A 14,422-nucleotide genomic window follows, 5' to 3' on the forward strand; every position below is an offset into this window, starting at 1 on the left:
CTCTGATGCTCATCTCTATAGCATCTCTCGGGGTTGGATATTTGGTGACACAAACGTGCCATTAACCACAGAGAACCATAATATCAGCCGCAGAAGCTGCCAAGAACACAGAGGCCTGAGTGCCAACACACAGTGAAAAACATCCTCACCAACAGTAATGATAGTCCAACAAAATTCAATCTCTTCCAACAAAAACACACATGCATGTTTCACCCATAAGCACCTTTATGTTTCTGTAAAGGACATAATGAGTGAAATTAAATCATCTGCATGGGAACATTGAAGCAGACATAGCAATTTGCTCTATGCACATTACTGAATCACCATACATCTGTTGGTTAGTTTCTCTGATAAATCTCAACCGCATGCTGCATTTTCAATCCAAATCCATCAGCCTGCCAACTCTACTATGCCCGCATTAACGGCTACACGAACTGGCACCTGCAAGTCACACACTGGATCTAAACTCAGATCACAGAGCCAGACAAACTGGTGCACTCATTTCTCATTAAACCAATCAACAACATGGCAACAGAGCAAGTCAATGTCTTACCTTGAATAAGGTGGGTCTTCTTTTTCCTCCTCTATAGCATGGCGATAATTAATTACCTTACACCGAATAGATGTAATTGCCGTTCATAATGATGATTTGATAATAATCTTGTTAATATCCCTCTTTCAGGCCTCATGGAAATGCGGTGCTCCATGCGGTGCGGTGCGGTGCGGTGCGGTGCGGTAGTCGAGCTGCACAGGTGAGTTGATTAGCTAAATTGTTAGCTCCAAAGTGGCTGATTTGTAACTTTCTCTCTCACTGTTGCCTTTACCACGCTTAATGGCGCCATTGTTGCTGTTAGTTGCGTGTCTCTTCATTTACTTCTGTCCAAATGTCAGTTCAATCCTGTAGCCGGGTTTCAACAGCTTGGGTTAGCTACCTGCTGCGACCTGTCCTGGTCCCCTCAGCGGCATGCGGTGATCTCTAGTTCCGCGGCGTTGTTAGGTTTTCCCCTCTTGTGCAGGCACAGCTAATACAGTGGTAGTGAATGTGGTAGATTTGCTATCGTAATACATAGTAACTTTTGAAACAATTGGTCCTTGTTTTCAGACCGAGGCACAAGCGACTCCTCACTTGTAGCTGGGTCGGCTGTCATCTTATTTATGCTAGCTCCAAGGGTTGATGAGGAACCTCTAACTGAATGTCTAATGAGATTAGACACTAGGTAAAAGTGACACAAGAAGAACCAATGGGTCACAATTATATTGATAAATAAACAAATGAAACAAATAAATGATTAAGTTAGGAAATATATTACAGATTAATATAAGGAAAAATTTACAGTCTGACTTTTTCATAACACAAACTTGTTTGGTTGCTTAGCCTATATTTCATATTATCAGAAAGATTTTTATATAACTTTTAACTTTATCAGCATGTTTTAAGGATGGGGACTATGCAGGCGGATTCATATTATCACAGCTTTTGCCATGTGCCATGCCATAATTGTGTAGGTGTTGTTTTTCCACAGCTCCAGGGGTGCACTGAAAATTCAGTTTGGTTAAACTTTGACCCGAGCTCTGCTGACCTTTGTGGGCACATCCAATCACCTCTACCACCCCTACTTTAGCTGGAAGACAGACAGCAAAATATTTGTTGAATTTCCAGAACTGTACAATAACAGACTGTCCTCATGTCAAAACAAGATACGCACTTGGTGAAATTGATTGTTACAAAAGCACTGTCTCTGAAATTTGGTGATGTATTGTGGGTCCATTTTGTAACATTACAGCACCATCAGGAGCTGTAGTGCTCGGTTTCTCAGTTGTAGGGAATGCGTTTCATCTCAGGTAACTTTAACAACATATTTGCCACAAGTGAGTTTACAATCTGTATAGCAACACCCTCTGTCCTCTAACCTTAGGCCCTCTAATAACGTTGCTGGAACGTGAACTTCCTCAAATCCAATAAAGAGTAAGACAGTGTTGCTAATGTTTCCCTTGACTCTGGTTGCAGTCAGGGCCAGTTTCCATACAGTATTCCACACACTTTTTACTGTTTTGGTCATGTGCATTTTTTTTGGAGAGAAAAATGGACCCACCCTGCAAACTGAAAAAAACTTAGCATCAGTCTTTCTAGAGTCCCACTACATCTTTCAGCGTGTAATGACATCCAATGAGCTAGAGTATATGTCCCTAAATAGTACAACATAACAGATACTTTGTGGTTTTCATTTTATTATGCTTTGTGTAAGTCAGGCACAGCTATTTAAATAGATTCAGTGTGAGCATTTACGTTTTACTAAATTCCACTTTCATTAGAGATGAATGAAGCCTCCAGGGATGGTTTAGGATTAGCTATAGGTTTTCATCGGTGGAAAAGTACCAGAAGCCGTACTCTGGCACCCGCAGAGGCAACAAATTGCACAAATTAAGTCCACAGTGCAGCTTGAATGATAGACTAAGCCAAATCAGCACTGATCCAAAATCTTCTCTGGAACATTATAAGGTTATGTAACAACTGTAATAATCCATCGTCCCGAATTTAATTTTTCTGCTGAACGCGAACCCAAAGCAATGAAAGCAGTGGAGGTCGCAAAAATGTATGTACTTAGACATGTACGTATTGAAAGTTTCCATTAACTTGAGCTCACATATGCTTGTTATTTTTCCTGGAAATATGCAGTATAGTTCAACTTACATCTTGTGCTGTTGTGTTCCTTCATGATCTCCTTTTAAGTCTAATTTGAAGTTTGTTTATGGTGACTGAACACAGAGGCATCCAGCTTTTTTTTTGGTTCATTTGCACACACATCTCCCGGTTATAGCACATAAGCTTCACAAAGCACAACTAAATAAAATGTTTTGCATTGCTGTCACAGCAGTGCTACTGCAGCACTCAAAATCTACTTTATGTTATTTGAATAATGTGCTATGTAGATCTATTTATCTGCTGAGCCACAGCACTTATGTTTTTGTCCTTGGGCATCACCACTCAGGTCATGCATGTTTCTTGGTCGATGTAATCCAGTTAAAAAAAAATAACACAGCGATCTTATTTAACACAGGCAACTCAAAATGTATCGCCATCCATCCGTACCTACATTCTGTCGTTAATATTTTTTCAGGAGGAAACATTTCTCAGGAGATTATTATTTTTACAGTAAACACAGAGAACAACAATAAGGTATTGTTCTCCCATAGTAACAGCTAAGAATCTGAAAGTTTTCACAATTCGGGACACATTGTACCTTCAGTGGAGTCTCAAGGTTCGGTGTTACGTGTCGTGGCTGCCAGTGTGAGTGTCATCCCTACAACAGTGCACAGATTAAAATCGGAAGTGTTTCCCGTACTGCAAACAGTAGGTACATCTGCGCACGCACACACACACTCTCTCACACACACACACACACAGACCGACACACACACACCAATAGAGCAAAATCAGATAGTAGACTTTCAGATATGCTAGAGAGGACAAGGTGGTAGAGGAGAAAACAGTGAGAGAAAAAGAAAGACACAAACTCTGAATTCTACTTGCATCAGACAAAGCTACACATAATTCCTCCAAGGATTTAACTCTCTATACAGTATATGGCCAAAAATTGCTGAATGATGCTTCTGTAGAAAAAAAAAAACTTTTTTGTTTTAGCTACAACTGCAAACTTTTCTGACAGTATCACTACAGTAACATGATGATATTTTGTGGTAGGATCTTGACCTTTTACTCAGAATGTGAGAACTGTGAACCAAGATCACACTGGCAGCCTGTTTGATATGACGTGGCACTTACACTTCTGCGAGTCTAGAATTGAATTACATCATTTATCATTAATTGAAGTTACAGAGGTCTGGCTTATTTGTCATGGTCACAACAAGCACATAAGTAAAGGTTTTAGACTGAACAAGATGGGCAGTAGCAGACTGATTCAGTTATGCATGAATGGTTACTCTGTATGTTTAAATAGTAAGTAGACAAACTTTCCCAAAGTCATTCGGCCCTGTTGTGAGCAAACCCATACCTCATAAACTGGCAGATGGTCCAGCAAGTGAAGCCCACTGGATGCCATGACAAAGGCACAGTTGTTACCTTTCTCTTGGCTCGTGCCTGCTGGGCCAGGCGGCTTTATTTTTGGTCCAGACAACACCTGGCAACCTTACACATCCAGAAGGTTCTTTCTCAATCTCCTCTGTCCCCTGGGTGTAGACGCTGCCATGCATGTAGCTCCACCCTACCATCCCACATCTCCCCCACATCGCGAGCCCAGCTATGACCTGCTGCAGCTGGACCTTGGCACGCTCAGTCCCCTGTGGCCAATTTCTAATCAAAAGCAGCCACAGTTGGCAGACGGCACCCGCAGTTATGATATTATGAGACAGCAGCAGACATTTTGAAATCTCGTTGAGCAGCGAGTTATTTGGGGTGGGTCCCGGAACTCGTTTGAGAATTTTAAATAGGAATGGCGGTTTCCACATACATTACTACCATTGTCAATAAATGTCCACCACGCTGGTTATTGCCCTTATACTACCTACATCTCCTCATGGATGACACTGAAGCTGAAGCAATGTTGATGCTTATATATCTTTCTTATATTCCTCTCAAAAAATACAAACTAGTGTGACACAGTGGGAGCTCACCTGTCTAAGTGCCTACCATATATAAAGGTTGAGTTTTAGTGCAGCAGCCCAGGCCCTTTGCTCTCTCTGCTGCATTTCCTGTCACTGTTACTGTCAAAATAAAGTAAACTTGTGAATACATATATATATATATATATATATATATATATATAAACTTGTGAAGCGAAAATAAATGTAGGTACTGTATATCAATATACAATATATATTCAAAGTACATTTTATGGTTATTATCGTTAACAAAAACTAATAAAATAACTAAAACTAGATGTGAAAAACATTTAAATAAAACTGAGGTAAAAATAAAAACAACTAGGCTTTATGAAAATAACTGAAACTGTGTTGTATATTTACAAAACTAAAACAAAATTATGAGAATATATCCTTAGTTTTCATCTTTGTCAATTTATTTCCTACATACATCAAGTATTTTGGATGGATCTGGCATCATGGAGGCAGCAAAAGTCAGGAGAAAGCCAGAGTCCCGTACTTTAAATAAGACTGTGTCACAGATAAGAGCGCGTGCCTTGTAGTAAAAGGTGATATGTGGACCTTTTCTCAAGGGGAAAAATCCCACAAATCTAAAAGACCATTTGAAAATCTCAAAAGGACCAACCAACCTTGACATGGTAAGGGAGCACGCCCATCCCCATTCGCACAAAACAGAAGCTAAATCCAGGCAAAGCAGCATGGAGCCATGGTATGATGTTTTGTTGAGTTTTTAGTACACAATAAAATTTAACACCATAACTAACAAAAGCTAAACTAAAACTAAGAATTTACTTTTTAATAAACAACTAGCAAACTCACTTTAAAAAACCTTTTAAACTAAGCTGAAATTGAAAACAAACGGCAAAACAAAATAAACATAAAAATAAAAACAATAACCTTGTTACATTGTAATTTTTCCAAATCAGAAAGGTTAGACCAAACACACCACACCACTGTGTAACCACAGTGTCTTAAAAATAATAGTAAAGTTATAGCCTAAAACCAACCATTAAAAGTTTTGCACTCTGTATACATTTGAAAAAATACTATAATAATCCTCCATGTTTTCATTAGGGCTGGTGGGAAAGTCTGCGGGCATATGTTGGACAGGTGAAGGACTGCAGAGGAGCCAGAGGGAAGTGAGAAGTGGCTGACGGGGACACAGGAGCAGAAAGAGCAAAATAAACAAGGTGGAAGCAGAAATCATAACAAGGCCAGTTCAGCCTACAGAAGTTTCTGAGGGCTCGCACGATGTGTTTTGCAGAAATAAGTTCCTGCCGAGTGAAACATGTCTGCAGTCAGTGTCTCTGATGTCTACTGCAGACATACACACCAGGTGAATTGAATCATCTGTGACTGATAGACAGGCTAAACGAACGTGGGACTTACATTATGCTTTAACGGACACATTTCATGTTTTGCATCTATGCCTTTTAATTAGGGTCATCCAAAATTTCTGTTAATATCGTAGATTTCTTCGCCTTGCAATTACTCTACTCTCTGGAATCAAGTATATTACAGTACATGACGACTTGATCTTTGAAACCCATGATAATCTGCATCCCTAATTTCTATGGTCAACACCTAAAATCTCCTTAAAAAAAGGCACTTCAGTAAAGATCTGTAAACATCTGAGCTAATCAGGACTAATGTGCCTTTTTGTTTGGATAGTTATAATGAAACAGTGAACACCTTAAACTGCATCTACTCTATAACATCTTCAAGCGAGTCATACTACATCACCTTGCTTGAAAAGTTGTGGGATGGACTACTCTTACTTTGGAAGTTAATTGGTTTCCATTTGTTTAATTTAAAGTGGGCGTTTGTTTTTCTGATCACAAAGCGGAAAGAAGAGGCCAGGAGTTCTCTCGAGGCGATGTTGTGCTTTCTTTATATTACCCTCCAAACACAGGCCAGTTATTGAAGGATAGAAAGAAATAAAACTCTCCCCGCAGTTAATAAATCCCATCATTGTTGTGCTAAGGAGCCTGTCTGTGAGCTGACTGTCTTTTATATTACTCAACAATTGAGGTGTGGAGGGAAGGGTCACTGGCAGACTAACTGCATTTTGAGAATTTCAATTCTTGCGAGTTAAAGCTTTTTATTTCTTTATTTGTTTATGCATTTATTTTATTATCTCCAAGAACTTTTACAGCAAAACATACACACACAAACCCACAAATACACATGTGCAAATACACACACACACACTCACACACACACACACACACACACACTGACTCACACCCAGTTTTATGGCCAGACGCTGATGGCAGACCATGTGGTGTTTGTGGGCGGTCATTCCCTATGGCAGCATGTGAATTACATAATGGCAACCTGTGAGCCACCCTGTTTGTTTTCATTTACGGACAAGTCATTAAGAGCTGTGTGTGTTAGGCCACAGACTGTGAATTGGACCTTATTGCCCTTCCACATGATGCAATGCTCACAGCCTTGAGAGCAATGTAGCATATTGTTCGGAACAAAGAGTGAGCTCTTTAGAATGGAAAGAATGAATCTTGAATCAAACTGCAAACCTTCAGGCATGTTCATAATAGCTTATCGGATAAAATGTCAATCAACAAACACTGCACTACAATGTCATCTGCCACTTGAAACAATATATTAAGACACTCTTGTGCATCATGTGGCCCGATGTCAAGGCTTGTGTCCTCACAAAGCTCAAGAGAAGTCACAGTCCACTTTAATCTTTTGATTCCCCCTGGACATGTTGTGTCTGTAGTCACTGCGAACCTTTTGCTGTGTTAAACCAGACCACAAGTGCTATGAGTGCTGAAACATGACCGTAGATAAGTGTAATAATGGTGTCATTAGAAGTTGATATTTTACTATTATGAAAAAAATGGAATGAAAATTAATTAACGTGAAATTTCAAGACTATGTCACAAACTGCTTTGACAGTTGCAATTAAAATACGTTAGTTTGAATGTTGTGCTAATTCTCGAAAAAAAATGGAAAATCTTCATCCATGTACACATATCAATAGATTGCATTTATGACTGTTTCACAAACTGCCAGGTTGGAAGTCAACATGTCTCCAGTAACTTTTCCTTTCCATGTTCCTACCCACTTCTTCTAAGGTGAGCACTTCAAGGGTCTGGTAACATTCCCAAGACAGACAGAGATTAAGTTCTTTTCAATTTGGACTGGATGATTCTCTTGACTGCCTCTGCTCTATGCCACACTCGACATCAAAGGAATTGGCAGGCTTGTGAACAAAGTCAATCAGTCCTTTTTTTTTTCTTTTTTTGGGGGGAAGGCAGCTGTCCTATATCCAGCATGATAGCAGCATAAAAATCCAATAATGATGTGCATGTCGCGAAATGATTAACTAATTTCACTTGGATGTGTCAACCAGCATTGCAGTCGGAGGGGGCAAAGATTACTGTGTTTGGTTCCTATGGCATATTGTCCTCAACCAAATCACTTCAAAAGGCTAATCATGAGTTGGGTGCATGTCTCTGTTACACAACTCTATTTCAGTAACGGCAAATAACTACACTTTGTGAGCTTTTTTTTTTTTTTTCCTTAAATCAAGTTCTGAATGGGGAGAGAATGACAACAAACTGCACAAAACTGCATTCAATACAGAGCCTGACACCAGCTATTATGTAGAATCTACAATGCGTGGGCTGACAGCACAAACAACCATGTGGCCATTCCCCTGCTAGGCAACTCAGACTACAAGGTGATCATAGTATCAAGTAAGCCCTTTCCACAGTGTGTCTCACCAACACACAGGAAACACTGGCTAGTGAGTGAAATGGGTTCAGTCATGCCATGTATGATGCTTCCCTCCCAAGGAAAACAGAAGCAGCAGTTGTTTCAGCAGCCAGGAGCAACACGTTTACCTTTACGTGACATAGCCTTCCAGCCTTCCGGCCATAGAAATTATGACTCTCGTCTGTTTGAAGGAGGAAGTAGTGTGACAGTTGGCGTGTCTCAAATCACTTCAGTCAGTACACTCACATGTAGTACACTGTGTACACAGTATACTCACTGGCCTAGCGTGTGAATTCCGACAGGGTAGTGTTGTCTCAAAGCAAACGCTGCCGTTGTGCACCAACCGCAAATGACAATCACAGCAGGTATTGTTGTGTGTGTGTGTGTGTGTGTGTGTGTGTGTGTGTGTGTGTGTGTATATATATATACACACACTGTATATATATATATATATATATACACACACTGCTATATACATCTGCTGAAAATGAATGTTTTACTTTCCTGCATGTGTCCCCTGTGTCATGCCACATAGAAATTAGGCCGCCAATGGCAACACGGTGTCCTCCTTACTCTGCCGCCATTTTCTTCAGTTTGAAAATATGTTGGTGTACTCTCCCCTTCCAGTGTGAGAAGTATCCATCGTTTTACACTCAACTTTTTGGGTGCACAATACGGGTACCTATGGCGCACTGCTCGTTGCCGTACTTGCCGACGTGAACGCACTTATGCACTCAAAATAGCAAGTGTTAGCATGGGAGTGCGCGAATTGAGACACAGCAGTGGTTATACTGTACCACCACAGTTGAGGGTAGATTGAGTGGTTGGATGAGCCAATCAAATGTTGGACTTTCACACAGGAGACTACTGTTTGCTTCCAGCAAAAATCAACTTCAGTTTTTTAAACCATGACCATGATCACTCCCTGACCTTCATCATTATTTTGTAACCATGATGATGAATCAGCCACATAACTAAAAGCACTTACGTGGGAATGCAGAGTCTTTCATCAATAGTAATGCATTAGATTTTATAAGTTTATCATATCATATTTCTATCTAAAATCCGAATAACATGTAAATATAGCTGTTAATTGAGTGTAGTGAAGCATTTCACACTGAAATGTAGTGGAGGAGAAGTAGAAACTAGCATGAATTGGAAATACTCAAGTAAAGTATCTTGAAATTGAAATGAACACATTGCTTTAGTAAATATACAAGTACAGTTTCTGCCACTAATTATAGCGAATATATTTTTACAAGAAGTGTAATGTGTGTAATATTAACCTCAAAAACAACGTAGGAGAAAGTATGCTGCAAGAACCAATTCAGGCATAACACTCAAAAATATAAGCACCATAATACACAGCGTCAAACAATAATCAGCAAAAAAAACAAGCTTAGCCACTATGAGTAATTAATTCACAATTAGTGCCAAATATAAATGCATAGGTAGACGACAGCAGTATAAGAGCAGAGATTAGCAGGTAGCAGATGCCAAGACGTCGCCTACAAGCAAATCTGCAGAAGACCAATAAAGCAGTCAGCAGCATATTGCCAAGCGCACAAACACCGGCTGAACAAAGCCAAGACATCAATTCACAATATCCTCCTGGCTTAAAAGTGGCGTTGGAGGCCAACAGTTGATATGAGGAACGAATGTAGTCGCTGAATAGTGGCAGCAGCTGGGAGTGCGTCGCAAACACGATTATTCCCCCTCAAAGTCTTCCTGAAGCGACATTACTGTTGGCAGACGAGCTCGCTTTTGAAATCCTACATGGGCAGCAGCACAGATAAGCGCAGTGGTACAGAAGAGTTAGTAGAAGAGCCCTGCTGCAGCACAAAACGCTGAGCAGGGAAATGACACTTTAAACAGCCTGCCGTATAGCAAAGAGTGCATTGGATGTATGTTGCAGTATGTCTGCCAAATCAGTCTCTTCTGTTTTGTGTTTCTTGGTACATATTACATCATACACTTTTAAACCTACACTTCTGACAGCAGCAGTAACATTTTCTTGTCATTTAAGAATTATTATTAGAATAATTATTTTTTTCCAAAGCTCATATGAACATATTTAGCCAGTCAGATATTCACATTCACTTTAACAACTGGTGCACACGGAGCAAAGGAAAGAGGAAATGCGGAGGTGGAATAGGCTGGTTTAGATACTCGCTGGATAATTGTGAAAACTGGGAACAGGTGTGTGAGTGGGCGGGATTCATCGGGTGACAGGGACAGGAGGGAAAGTTCGAGGGCATCTGGTGGACGGCTGAGGGATGACAGTTGAGAAAAGTTCCATGCAAAGGGAGGGGCCTGAGGGAATGAGAGTCTAGCACATTTTACTCAGACGTCCTGCCATATCGCCGTTGAAAACCCTTCATTACAGCGCCTTTGCTCTTTTACACTAAACCAAACAAAGCCGGCATATCGCCAACACTGTGTGTGACTTTAGATTTTTGGTGTTCTGTCCTTTTACACAGATGTTGACGCGGCTCTGTAACTACCTCATACCGCTAGCTTGAAGGCGGAACAGTGATTCCCCTCCTGTTCCATGTTCGTGCCGTTTTGTACAGAATAAAGAAGAAGAAAAATAAAAAGTATAAAAAAAGGCCCAAAATTCCCGCCTTGAACAGGCTGTGTAAAAGGGGCTTGTATAGCTGACAGGGCAGGGGTGTCAAAGGGGCAGGGTTGGCAACATTAACAGGACCAGGCCAGGCATTGTGATGTCCAATATTATTCAATATATTCAATAGTTGGTTCAGTTTTGAGGAGAGTATGTCTGACACTTTTTAAATTTATTATTTCACTGTGCAAGTGTCAGTGCATTTGTGAAGTAATTTTTTCAGTGTGTGTGTGTGTGTGTCTTGTGATTTTGTTTGATATTTCATTCTTTTTCTTTTTTCACATTATCCAGAAATGTGACTGAGGTGCATGGTAGTATGCTGTATTACAAAATGTGACTCAAAAATTTCACATTTATTATGTGCTTCTGTGTCTTCTGTGTCAGTCTCGCTTACTCTCACATGGATGGGTTCCTGTGTGCTGTATGTGGCCATATGTAAAGTGTGTGTGTGTGTGTGTGTGTGTGTGTGTGTGTGTGTGTGTGTGTGTGTGTTCTCTTTGCTTGTGTGGGAGTCATTCAAGTTACCGGCAGCCCTGCTGGACTCTGATTCACCGGACCGTTGGCCACGAGCATGACACTAAGCAGGTAGCCAGCAGCAGGTGGCACTGGCGGAGGGATGAGAGATGGAGGGATGGTGAGAACACAGGAAGAGATGAGCAGTGTTTTGGACACCGTGACTGGCTGAATGATCAAACGGCCATGGGACTGTGTCATGTAGGGTGAGTGTGTGGCTGCAGTCAGAGGCTCTGAGTGTTCAACACTGTGCTGCACTCACATCACACTCAACAGGTGGAACACGAAAGCACGATGTACGCACGATGATTAAGGGGAGTGAATCACGCTACTCAAGGTCCTTAATTTGCCTAAAAGCATGACTGCCAGTAACAGCTGGTGATGAGAGCTGCTACATCACCAAAAACCTTGAAATGTATGTAGGTGTGTGAATTCATTCATAATTTGTTTGCAAATTTGTGCTCTGATAAACTCTCACACATTATCTCCATCACTTCTTTTCATCGCATCTTATATACACTGTCACATTTGTGTACAATGTCTGATGAGGTAGGCTTCATACCTCACAGGTCACACATAGATTATGCAGTAGGGATGCAGATAGTGATTCCTATCTGCAAGTTGAAATGAAAACTGAGTGACAAAGACAAGGTCATTTGACACCATAGTCCTGTAATAAATGAAACATGTTTTTCTAAAATTGTGGCTGATACTGTTCTAAATATTTCAGATTAAATTCTGGTCATTTTAAGACAGTAGTTGCTGGTGTTGTTGCAGTGTATTGCATTATATTGAGGAGTCTCTAATATTTCTGCTCACGGTACAGTGCAGTCGAATAAAATACCACCACATAAAACACCACCACAGAAATGAATGGACACTCAATTCAGTCGTCTTATCAAATAGTCTCAGCAAAACCCAACCATGTTAGGAAAGGTGGCATTTATTTTACTGTACTGCATGCCATTAGAGCATGCAGCAGTGTTTCTTCGACACCAGTGTGAGACAGTTCCTCTTTTTGTATGGATGAAAAATCTGATTGCCTTGTGTAAAGTGCAACTGCAGCCTAGTTCTGAGATGTATTAATTTAGATGGGAAACTCATCTTAGGATAAGAGTTCAATCCCTGCTGACTCCTTAACCCTCAATGAAGGCGCTTAAAAATAAAAAAAAAAAGTAAGTTACTTCACCCCAGTGCTCACCAGTTGCAACATGAAAGGGAAATAACTTTATCCCATCAACTTTGAAGTGAAAGTTGTCATCTCTGCTCAGTCTTCATACTCCCACTTCACCTCTTCCAGCCCCACGCTCACTGAGGTGGGTGGGTGGGTGGGGAGGGGTCAGGAAGGAGATACGGTTGCCGTGGTGATTGTCTGTCCACTCTCCCAGGGGACCTGTCATATCAGAAACCGCTTTCCTTAGCAGTGACCTCACCGGCCGTTACCCGTCAACCCCGGCACTGTGCGACCATTGTACGCTGAGTGAGCGTTACTGCCGGCTGACATTTAGCTCTCAGGCCCTGATAGGAGATGACGTCTGTGATGGGCAGCATGGTAATACTGCACAACATGTTTAGAAAGAATACCGCATGAGCTATCACTGTCCCACTGCTTCAGAGTTTAAGGGGAAACGTCTTGAGGAAATATAGAGCGATGAGGCCGTTTTGGAGGAAGATGTCTCGGTGCTCGATAACAGCCGTGCTGAGCGTGCTTCATAATCTGAGCTGAGCCAACGTCTGGCTTTGAAGTTTTTCATATTCTACAATTCTTCGCAGGTATCTGACAGACGCCTGCTCCCTTGTCTTAGTTTGACGAAACATAAAGGGAGCTCCAAACAAAACCTGCTGTGATACTCTTCACTATCTGTCATTGTAGAAGAGCATAATGCCTTCATCTGCTACTGACAAGCTTTTGGCAGCAGATTTCTAAATATATAAAAACCATAACACCAAATCGTGAAGCATATGTAACAGCATAGCACTGCTGTGTACTAAGCTGCAGAAAGAATTCTCTTTTTTTTTTTCCAAATATTGTTCTCTCTTCTCTTTGGCTTATTTTGACAACAGATCCCATCCCGAAAAAGGTTTTGAGATAGTTTTCTTCGAAGGCTTGACATGTTTCCACAAGAAACAGGATGCTGGGGTGAGATTTATGTCAGGAGGAATTGGATTTGAATATTAGAAAATGTACATAGTCTGAAGTTTTTACAGATTGTGTTTCCCTCTTCGGATGGATACCTTTCTCCCACTTGGACAGTGGTTTCATTGAGGAACTAAAACAAACACAACAAACTGGGCATGACTCTTTTTTTCCACTTGTTCATGTAAAACTGTTATCTAATGATTATAGAATAACCTCCTAGCAGGCAGATTAAAGCAAACACCAAGGATTATTCTTAGTACTATTTGGCCCAGGTCACAAGTATTATATTATCCCCAAACACAAACTGAACCGCAGTTAATCACAAAACAAGATTTCCATAGATTCATAATGGTCATTTGAAATAAAATGATCACAGCAGCCTTCTGTCCTCACATCAGGACCATAACGTGGCCTCTCAGCCTGACAGAATGAAAATCTGGTATTGACCGGGTCAAAGAGAGCCGCTTCAAAAATAGAAACGGCACTATCCTTTTAATGAAAGCGGCTTGGGCCAAACATGGACCTCCATAATGCAGAGTGCACTGACTGTAGATTTAACATTTACCAGAAAGTCACTCCCTGATGCTTTATATTCTGTGTAAGCATTAAATGCAGTTAAGAGCCAATTCAGAGTCTCCCTGGTGCCACAGAGTTATCATATTTTCACAGCAAGACATGTAGGTTTAATATGTCATGAGTCCGTGTGGTGTAGGTATCTAATTTCAGTGCATTAGTCCTCACAGCACACATGTCGCTCATGTTTTATCAGAGACTGGCATTTC

General features: G+C 40.8%; 1 long non-coding RNA gene across 1 annotated transcript; it reads left to right on the forward strand.

Annotated features, from left to right (window-relative positions):
• Positions 1-483: 483 nt before the first annotated feature.
• On the forward strand, positions 484-6,602 carry LOC130184576 (uncharacterized). Its single transcript, XR_008830021.1, has 3 exons — positions 484-563; positions 683-752; positions 5,695-6,602. It is a non-coding gene; the product is annotated as an uncharacterized LOC130184576 (long non-coding RNA).
• The last annotated feature ends 7,820 nt before the right edge of the window (positions 6,603-14,422 follow it).

The sequence above is a fragment of the Seriola aureovittata genome, chromosome 17 (assembly GCF_021018895.1).
Source record: "Seriola aureovittata isolate HTS-2021-v1 ecotype China chromosome 17, ASM2101889v1, whole genome shotgun sequence".
Classification (NCBI taxonomy): Eukaryota; Metazoa; Chordata; class Actinopteri; order Carangiformes; family Carangidae; genus Seriola; species Seriola aureovittata.